Raw genomic sequence first — 10,386 nt, forward strand, 5'->3', positions numbered from 1 at the left:
TCGGCCCATCTGGTTGTCTCCCGCAGAGGGAGGCCAAGTGGCAATGGCAGGGTGATGAGGACAGTGCCGTCCCCTGATCCCCTGTCCGGTCGCCTCCCGCAGAGGGAGGCCGGGTGGCAATGGCAGGGTGATGGGGGCAGTGCCGTCCCCTGGTCCCCTGTCTGGTCACCTCCTGTAGAGAGAGGCAGGGTGGCGGCAGCAGCAGGGTGATGGAGGTGGCACTATACCCTGATCACCCATCTAGTCGCCTCCCGCAGAGGAAGGTTGGGCGGCGGCAAGTGGCGGAGTGATGGGGGCGGCACCGTCCCCTGATCAGCCGACCCAGTCATCTCCCACAGAAGGAGGCCAGACTGCAGCTTAGCCATCAGTAGGACATTCCCTGAGGACTCCTGGACTGCAAGAGGGCACAGGCCGGGCTGAGGGATCCCGCCCCGCGCATGAAATTTTGTGCACCGGGCCTCTAGTTTATATATAAAAGTATAGTATGCAGATTGACCAGACAGCAGAACGACTGGTTGCTATGATGCGCACTGACCACCAGGGGGCAGACACTCAATGCAGGAGCTGCCCCCAGCCTGCAGGCCTCGATCATCCCATGAAGAACAGGGAACTGGGGCTGGTGGTGGTGGATGCAGGTGGCACCACGCCAAGGCGGGTGCAAGAAAGTGGGGCCCCAGTCACCCACACACAGAGGGAGGGTGGCGGTGGCAGCAGTGGGCAGGGCTGGCTGCCGGCAGCCAGGGAAGATCAGCCCTGATTGCTGGCCAGGCCTAGGGACCCTACCCTTGCACGAATTTCATGCACCGGGCCTCTAGTTAATAACAGAACAGAATTTGATTACCGTATTTGCCGGCGTATAAGACGACCCCCTAACATTCCCACTCAAAATACAGAGGTTGTTATATACTCGCCGTATAAGACTACCCCCTCTTCCGCACACCTTCCACACACCAAATAAAAGGTAAAACAATATCAGATTTGATTTTAACATTTTAATTTATATTCAAATGCTTATGACATGCAGGAAAACTGTCACAAGGCTGTATGTAATCAAACATATACATAAAACAGTGCAAGTTTATTACCGGTAAACATACCGGTAATTCACTAAAGAAAACACACTCTATAGACTGGTACCGTAGATGCTTCTCAGGAACACAGGCAAGCAGCCCACAACCTAGAGGGACTGTCAATGATAGAAGAAAGATTCTTCTATCATTGACAGTCCCTCTAGGTTGTGGGCTGCTTGCCTGTGTTCCTGAGAAGCATCTACGGTACCAGTCTATAGAGTGTGTTTTCTTTAGTGAATTACCGGTATGTTTACCGGTAATAAACTTGCACTGTTTTATGTATATGTTTGATTACATACAGCCTTGTGACAGTTTTCCTGCATGTCATAAGCATTTGAATATAAATTAAAATGTTAAAATCAAATCTGATATTGTTTTACCTTTTATTTGGTGTGTGGAAGGTGTGCGGAAGAGGGGGTAGTCTTATACGGCGAGTATATAACAAACTCTGTATTTTGAGTGGAAATGTTAGGGGGTCGTCTTATACGCCCAGTCGTCTTATACGCCGGCAAATACGGTACCTTCTTTCTCTATTGAGATCAACAATGAGGCAAGGATGTCAGCTCTCACGCCCTCCCCCCCCGCCCCCAACTTTACTGAGGTATAATTGACAAACAAAAATTGTATATATTGAAGGTGTACAATGTGATGATTTGATATGCATATACATTGCAAAATGACCACAATCAAGCTAATTAACACATCCATCGCCTCACAGTTAGAATTTTCTGTGTGTGGTGAGAACACATAAGACTACTCTCTTAGCAAATATAAGTATACAATACAGTATTATTAACTATAGTCACCATATTGTACATTAGGTTTCCAAAATTTATTCACCTTATAACTGAAAGTTTGTACCTTTTGACCAACATCTCCCCATTTCTCACATCCCCAGTCCCAGGCAATGACCATTCTACTCTCTGCTTCTGTGAGTTCAATGTTTTTAGATTCCACATATAAGTGAGATCTATAGTATTTGTTTTTCTGTGTCTGGATTATTTCACTTAGCATACATGTCCTCCAGGTTCATCCATGTTGTCACAAGTGGCAGGATTTCCTTTTAACTTAATGGCTGAATAATAATAATAATAGTGTGTGTGTGTGTATGTGTGTATACATATATGTGCACACACACATATGTATATATAACATTTATCTACTCATCCATTAACAGACACCTAAAAGTGGCCTTGCTAGGTCACACTGAAGTTTTATTTTTAATTTTTTGAGGAACCTCTACACTATTTCTCATATTGGCTATACCAATTTACATTCCCACCAATAGTGTACATGGAACCCTTTTTGCCACATCCTCACCAACACTTGCTATCTTTTGTCTTTTTTATAATAGCCACCCTAAAAAGGCTGAACATGATATTTCATTGTGGTTTTGATTTGAATTTCCGTGATTAGTGATGTTGAGTACCTTTCATATACTTGGCAATTTGTATATCTTCTTTGGAAAAATGTCTGCTCAGGTTCTTTGCCCATTTTTAAAACCAGGTTATTTTTTGCTATTGAGTTATAGAATTTCCTTACATATTTTGGATGTTAACCCATTGTCAGATTTTTTCCCCCATAGGTTGTCTTTTCATTTTGTGTTTCCTTTGCTGTACAGAAGATGTTTAATTTGGTGTAGTCCCACTTATTTTTGCTTTTGGTGTCATATCCATGAAATCACTCCTAAGACCAATATCATTAAGCTTTTCCCCTATGTTTTCATGTAGGAATTTTGTGGTTTTAGGTTTTACATTGAAGCCTTTAATCCATTTTGAGTTAATTTTTGTATAAGGGTCCAATTTCATTCTTTTGCATGAGCATATGCAGTTTTCTCAATACCATGTACAGAAAAGACTATTCTTGACCCATTTTGTGCTTTTGACATTCTTATCAGAGGATTGTTGACCATATATGCATGGGTTCATTTCTGAGCTCTCTATTCTGTTCTACTGATCCTTGTGTCTGTTTTTATGTCAGTACCATACTGATTTGATTACCACAACTTTCTAATATTTTATCTGGAAGTGTGATGCCTCCAGCTTTGTCCCTTTTTCTCAAGGTTGCTTTGGCTATTCAAGATCTTTTGTGGTTCTACGTGAATTTTAGGATTGGCGTTTCTAATTCTGTGAAAAATGCCATTATAAGATTGATAGAGATTGCACTAAATCTGTAGATCGCTTAGGATAGTATGGGCATTTTAATATTATCGATTATTCCCTATCCAAGAGCACAGAGTATTTCTCCACTTATTTGTGTCTTCAATTTCTGTCATCAATGTATTATACTTTTCAGTGTAAAGATTTTCACCTCCTTGGTTAAATTTACTTATTTCTTTTTGATGCTATTTTAAATGAATTTTTCTTAATTTCTTTATCAGACAGTTCATTGTTGGTGTACAGAAATACAACGGCGCCCTGGCCAAGTGCCTCAGTTAGTTGGAACGTTGTCCAAAAGGTTGCAGGTTTGATCCCGTCAGGGTGCATACGGGAGGGAGGCAACTGATGTTTCTATCTCACATAGATCTCCCCCCTGACCCCTCTCCCCCACTAAAATCAATAAACATACCCTTGGGTGAGGACTTAAGAAAGAAATGCAATTGCTTTTTGCATGTTGAATTTGTATTCATTTATTGAATGAATACATAAATGAACTACTGAATTCATTAGTTCTAAGTTTCTTTTTGTGGTCTTCAGAAGTTTTTTATATATAAGGTCATATCTCTGCAAACAAACAATACAACTTCCTCTTTTCTGATTTATATGTCTCATTTATTTTTCTAACCTAATTGCAATTTTGATATTGTGTCAAGATTATAGCATGCCCCGTTTGAGGGAAGCATCCAGGAGATGGTGTGGAGAAAGGATGTAAGACATGAAATAACCATTCTGCCTCTAGATTTTTGCAATCTACTGTTTCTCCCTAGATTGTGAACATGAGCTGCAGCCACCAGCCAGGTTTCCTGCCTGTGACCCACCACCGATTGTTAGGAGCCAGAGAGTTAACAGGTCTTGCTATTTCCCCTGGTACAGGCTGGGCAAGGACCAACTGCTGACAGCAACCAAGGACCTCGGTTCAGCCCTGATTGGGTTTTTCCAACAACTGCAACTAGATTATCAGTCTCTGGTTTCCTTGGGCAGCCCCTAAATGTGAATTCCTTACTGTAGAACCTCACCCTTACAGGAGCTGCCATCCAAAACTCTGGACATAGAGCCCAGTAATATTTAATGGTCATGTATAAAGTACAATAAAATTTGAAATTCTTGCCATGAAAAAAAAAGGATCATAGAGTGCACTTACACACACCTAAATTGTATAGCGTGCTACACATCTAGGCTATATGATATGGCAGCCTATTGCTCCTAGGCTATGAACCTATACAACACATTACTGTACTGAATACCATAGGCAACTTTGATAAACATAGAAAAGGTACAGTAAAAATATGGTATATATGATAAACAATGGTACACTTGTACATATGACTGGAGCCTGCAGGACTAGAAGCTGCTCTTGGTAAGTGATTAGATAATGAATGTGAAGGCTTAGTACATTGCTACATACTACTGCAGACTTTATAAACACTGTTCCACAAACTTTACCTGCTTACTTCTGAAAAGGTCAGAAATAGAACATCAAAGCTGTCAATGCTATTCCATGAAAAAGAATGTAGACTGGACTGATTGAAAATTATCGAGGAAAACACCCCTAACAATCCAGAACTAAAATTCTACAGAACATTAACATGCCTGTTGGGAAACTTGGGGGTAAGGGGTGGAGTGGAAAAGACTAGAGATGAGTGAGAAAGTGATTAAAGTACTTGTCTTCCTTGGAGGACTACATACATACATACACACACACATACATACATACACACACACACACGTATACACATGCTGGGTGTCCCAAAAAATGTATACACACTTTGAATAATTATAAAGGTGGTATTCATTAAAATACATTTTGTTGTAAAAATGCTATAGAAACTACAGACATTCTATATATATGTATGTATACACAACATACATTTGAGATTAAGAAGCTGACTATGGGAAATAAATATAAGTATAGTAAATAAAATATAAATAATTTTCAATATATGCTACTAGAGGCCCGGTGCACAAAAATTTGGGGGGGAGTCCCTCAGCCAGGCCTGTGCCCTCTCACAGTCTGGGACCCTTCGGGGGATGTCCACCTGCTGGCTTAGGCCTGTTCCTTGGGGGGATCGGGCCTAAACTGGCAGTCAGACATCCTTAGTGCTGCTGAGGCGGAAGAGGCTCCCTCCACCAGCGCTGTGCTGGCAGTCGTCAGCCTGGCTTGTGGCTGAGCAGAGCTCCCTCTGTGGGAGCGCACTGACCACCAGGGGGCAGCTTCTGCATTGAGCATCTGCCCCCTGGTGGTCAGTGTGTGTCACAGTGACCAGTCATTCCACCAGTTGTTCCTTAGTTGGGTCAATTTGCATTTTAGGCTTTTATTATATAGGATTACAATAAATGAAAATGGATTAAGGTCATTAATAAAAATATAAGTCTGTAAGGCTGTATAAAAATAAGATTCAACAATATACTTTGTAAAAGAGACCACAAAGAGTGTTCAAAGGTTAAAAGTAAAATAATTGGAAGAAGTTTTATCAGGAAATATAAACCCAGGTTGGAAGATTAACTTTTTTTAAAGGCCCCATTCATGAATAATTCAGATTCTTCCTAATCTGGGCTCAGCTCCCTGCCATTCCTGGGCCTGTAGATTCCAGTACTGCATTAAAGCTCACACACTAAGAAGTATCTATTTTCCTTTTAGGACAGGGCTTAAATTTCTGTTTTCTATTATGACTTTGAATTTTCTCTTTCCTATTTAGGCACCTACAGATTCATCTTTCTTGCTTTGAAGCTGAGCTGTATATTTTTTACACCTTTTATTTTTATCTAGCATTCCCATATATTTGAAAAAAGGAGCTCATTCAGTCCGCCTTCTTGTCCTGAAATCCTCAAAACATGCTCTTTAGATTAAATACAACTGAAAACAAAGTCCAAGTTATTTAATTTCTTCATCTGTCATGAAATGATAAAGCTCAACTGTTAAGGCTATGAGAACTAAAATGATGTCTTAGCTCAGTACTTGGTGTATATAAAAATATTCAAATGCTGCCCTATAAATTTATCAATTTTACATTCTTCTTAAAGAAAGTCAAGGCAGAACCATAAGGATGGAATGGAAATTGCTAACATTTTTCCTATTCTAGCTTTCACTGAACTGAAGTTGCTGTGGGGGAAAAAAATGCTTCCTCCAAAATTATTGAGAATAAAGGCAACTGGTAAAGGATTAAATCACAGCAACAGAATTCAATGATCCTTAACAGTCATTCAGTTAGGAAAGAGACCATTCCTTTCTCAGGGATTTGAGCAGGGGGCTTGAAGTCCACTATTCTATTCTGAGATCTACCACTGGCTTTTTGGTTGACTTTCATCAATACTCAATATTACTGTTTCTTCTTCTTCTTTTTTTAAATATATTTTTTATTGTTGATAGTATTATAGATCCTGTTTCTTCTTAAAAGTAAAGTTAGGTTAGATGACTAACACTGAAGATCATCAATCCTTCCAAAATTCTAATTCCAGACTAAGAGGTTTAGAAAAATTTCACTCCAAATTCTATATTTCCATGAATGCAAAAATGATAGCTTAAATTATTAAATAATTATTATCTCCCCCAGACAGAAAAAAATAAACGATTAGAATAAAGAATAAACCAAAATAAAAACTAAGTATTTCCTAGTTAAACAAACACCGAAGAGCTTAATGCCGTCATCATACTTTAAAGAGTGGTTTTAAAAAAACAATGGAAAAGACTTTAAAATAAATGGTGTGCTTCTGGAATATTACTAGATTCCCCTATCTCGCCACCACTCGCCCCCTCCCCCCCCGCCCCCACTTCCCTATTACAGTAACTACTTAAATCATGCAAGGGAGAATTTAGATCTTGAAAAGGATGAGTGTTTTCTTTATCACACCTTCCAGGTTGATTTTCACCACAATGTTTTCTGGCAGCTATTCCATATCATTTTCCCATAAGAATATGATGGCTGTAATTTCAGACCAAGAAATTAGTATAATAAAATCACAAATTTAATCAACAACATGCCAAAGATGAAGATAAAACATCCACATCCTTTAAAATAAACTGTTCTCAACAATGTCCTTAAAAGTCCTTAACGGATGTTTATAGTTTACTAGAGGCCCGCTGCACGAGATTTGTGCACCGGGGGTGGGGGTCCCTCAGCCCAGCCTGTGCCCTCTCTCAGTCCAGGACCCCTTGGGGAATGTCCACCTGCTGGCTTAGGCCCGATTCCCCCAGGGACCGGGCCTAAGCCCACAGTCAGACATTCATCTCGCAGTCTGGGGCTCTCGCAGTCTGGGACCCCTTGCTCTTTACTACCCTCCTGCAGCAGAGGTGGGACAGGCTCCCGCCACTGCCACTGTGCTCGCCATCTGTGAGCCCAGCTTCTGGCTGAGCAGTGCTCCCCCTGTGGGAGTGCACTGACCACCAGGGGCAGCTCCTGCATTGAGCGCCTGCCCCCTGGTGGTCAGTACATGTCATAGCAACCAGTGATTCGCTGCTCGGTCAATTTGCATATTAGGCTTTTATTATATAGGATTTTATACAGCTCTATACTAGCTTTTATAATGAGCATGTATTGTATAATCTTCAAATATAAAATAAAAATCCTATCTAATAAAAGAGAAACATGGTAATTGGCGTACGACCACTACCCTTCCCATTGGCTAATCAGGGCGATATGCAAATTAACTGCCAGCCAAGATGGCAGCTGGCAGCCAGGCAGCTTGAAACTACCATGAGGCTTGCTTGCTTCAGTGAGGGAGGAAACCAACGTTCCCCGCCTGCCTTGCCAGCTTCTGAGCTGCAACTCTAAGCAACTATGTAACAAATATAGAAGCTAAACAAACCCCAGAACCCTGCTTTAGTCCGCCGCCAGGCTTCAGCCAGCAGGATCGCAACATTGTAAGCAAAAGGCCAGAAACCTACTTTCAGCAGCGGAGGCCTAAAGAGCTGAAGCCAAGCCTCAGAGCTAAAGCTGGCCCAGAATAAAAAAAAAAGAAAAGAAAAAAAGGAGCGGTTGGGATCTTCAGTCAACCCCAGCCTGAAAACAGCCCTCAGCCCCTCACCCAGAATGGCCAGGCACCCCAGTGGGGCCCCCCCCCCTGATCCAGGACCCCCTTCAGAGCAAACCAGCCAGCACCCACCCGTGCACCAGGCCTCTACCCTATATAGTAAAAGGGTAATATGCCTCCCAGCACCGCGATCAGCGGAGCCACGAGGCCTCCCAGCACCGGGATCAGCGTGACAGGGGGCAGCGCCCAAACCCCCTGATCGCCCTGCGGCTCTGTGTGTGACAGGGTGCGGTGCCCCAACTCCCCCCCGCCCCCCAACGGGCCCTGCTCTGTGTGTGACGGGGTAGAGCCATAACCTCCCCATCAGCTCTGCCCTGTGTGTGAGAGTGGCAGCGCCCCAACCCCCTGATCGGCCCTGCTCTGTGGGTGACAGGGGGCAGAGCCCCAACCCCCGATTGGCCCTGCTCTGTGTGTGACAGGCTACAGAGCCCCAACCCCCCTGATGGGCCCTGCTCTGTGAGTGACAGGGGGCAGGGGCCCAACCCCCTGATTGGCCGTGCTCTGTGCGTGACAGGGGGTGTCGCCGCAACCTCCCCATCGACCCTGCCTTGAGTGTAACAGGGGACAGTGCCCCAACCCCCCAATCGGCCCTACCCTGAGCGTGACTGAGGGTGGCATCACAACTTCCCGATTGCCCTGCTCTGGGCATGACAGGGGGCGGCGCCCCAACTCCCCAATTGGCCCTGCTCTGAGCCCGACCAGGGGCTGCACCTAGGGATTGGGCCTGCCCTCTGCCACCCGGGAGCAGGCCTAAGCCAGCAGGTCGTTATCTCCCGAGTGGTCCCAGACTGCGAGAGGACACAGGCCGGGCTGAGGGACCCCCCTCCCCCCTGAGTGCACAAATTTTTGTGCACCGGGCCTCTAGTATATACATAATAGGCTGACTTACACTTGATTTCCTCTAGATGACTACAATTCTCTGGGTAGAACACAAGGGGAAAGAATAAGATGGCAAGGAAGAGACTGCTTCAGACAAAGGTAGAGCAAAAGAGATAAAAAGGTATTTTATGTATAACCCAGCCACCAGAATATAAAGGACGCAAATATTCAGGACAGAAGCTCAATCCAGTAAAGAGAGGCTGCACTTTGCGTTGGTGCTGCTAAATATTATATCTTTTAGGAATCTGAGCATGGCAGATAACTCAAGACTTATTATACAAAGTAAATACATTATAAATGGTCAACTTGGTTTGGCTAAATGAGTGTATCACCTTCAAAATTCCACAAAGGTAAACCTATGATATCAAAGAGTAATATATAGATAGCCCAAATGCTTGAAATATAAACAACCAATACCCACTAATCTTAGCCAAGTCTAAGGCAAAATATATTAGGAGGAATTGAGCAATATAAAAATGTACTAGAACACCTGGGTTATTCTAACTTTTTCTAGTAAACTCTGTAGGTTTCAGTTTCTACATTTTAAAATGAGGTCCATTCCAGTCCTAAAATTCTACAATTCTTTATCTCCTCCTCTTTTTCCTAAATATATAGTATGAAATAACCAAAAAAAGAATTAGTGTTAAAATTATTCAAGTATGGTTATTTCCTTTAGCTATCATACCCATTTCCTCATGTAATTATTCAATCATTTAACATTTACTAAATGCCAAGCAATAGAACTAAAGATGAATAAGTCACAATTCTAGTCTAAAGGAAATTTACAGTTTTTAAGGAACAAAAGATAAGTTAATTACCACATGAAATAATAAATGCTGCAGAAATGATAGTACTAGCACAAAGGGATCACCCAACTTGGGTGTTGTATATAGGGGTATAGGTGGGGAATTTAGAGAAGAGGTTAATACTGAAATAGAGCCTTAAGGATGATATGAGTGCTGGGAGCCGGTCCATCCTTGCTGTTTCAAGGGACCTGGCATATATGGCATACTGTTCTTAATATATTTGCTCACCTTCTTGGCACTATGTGTTTTAACCAAGGTCACCTCTCCGAGAAAGGTTGTTTCCCCAGGTAGAGATTTTCCCCTGAAGTTAGGGAGGGAATAAAACGCCTTCACTAAGTGCCAGGTGGGTAGTTAATCACTTTAACTACGAACAATCGTGCTTAAGCTACATAATCTTTACTCCCTGGAATGGAGATAAGAAACGACCTAACCTTGGGAATAGAG

Source organism: Myotis davidii, unplaced genomic scaffold (assembly GCF_000327345.1).
Source record: "Myotis davidii unplaced genomic scaffold, ASM32734v1 scaffold78, whole genome shotgun sequence".
Lineage (NCBI taxonomy): Eukaryota > Metazoa > Chordata > Mammalia > Chiroptera > Vespertilionidae > Myotis > Myotis davidii.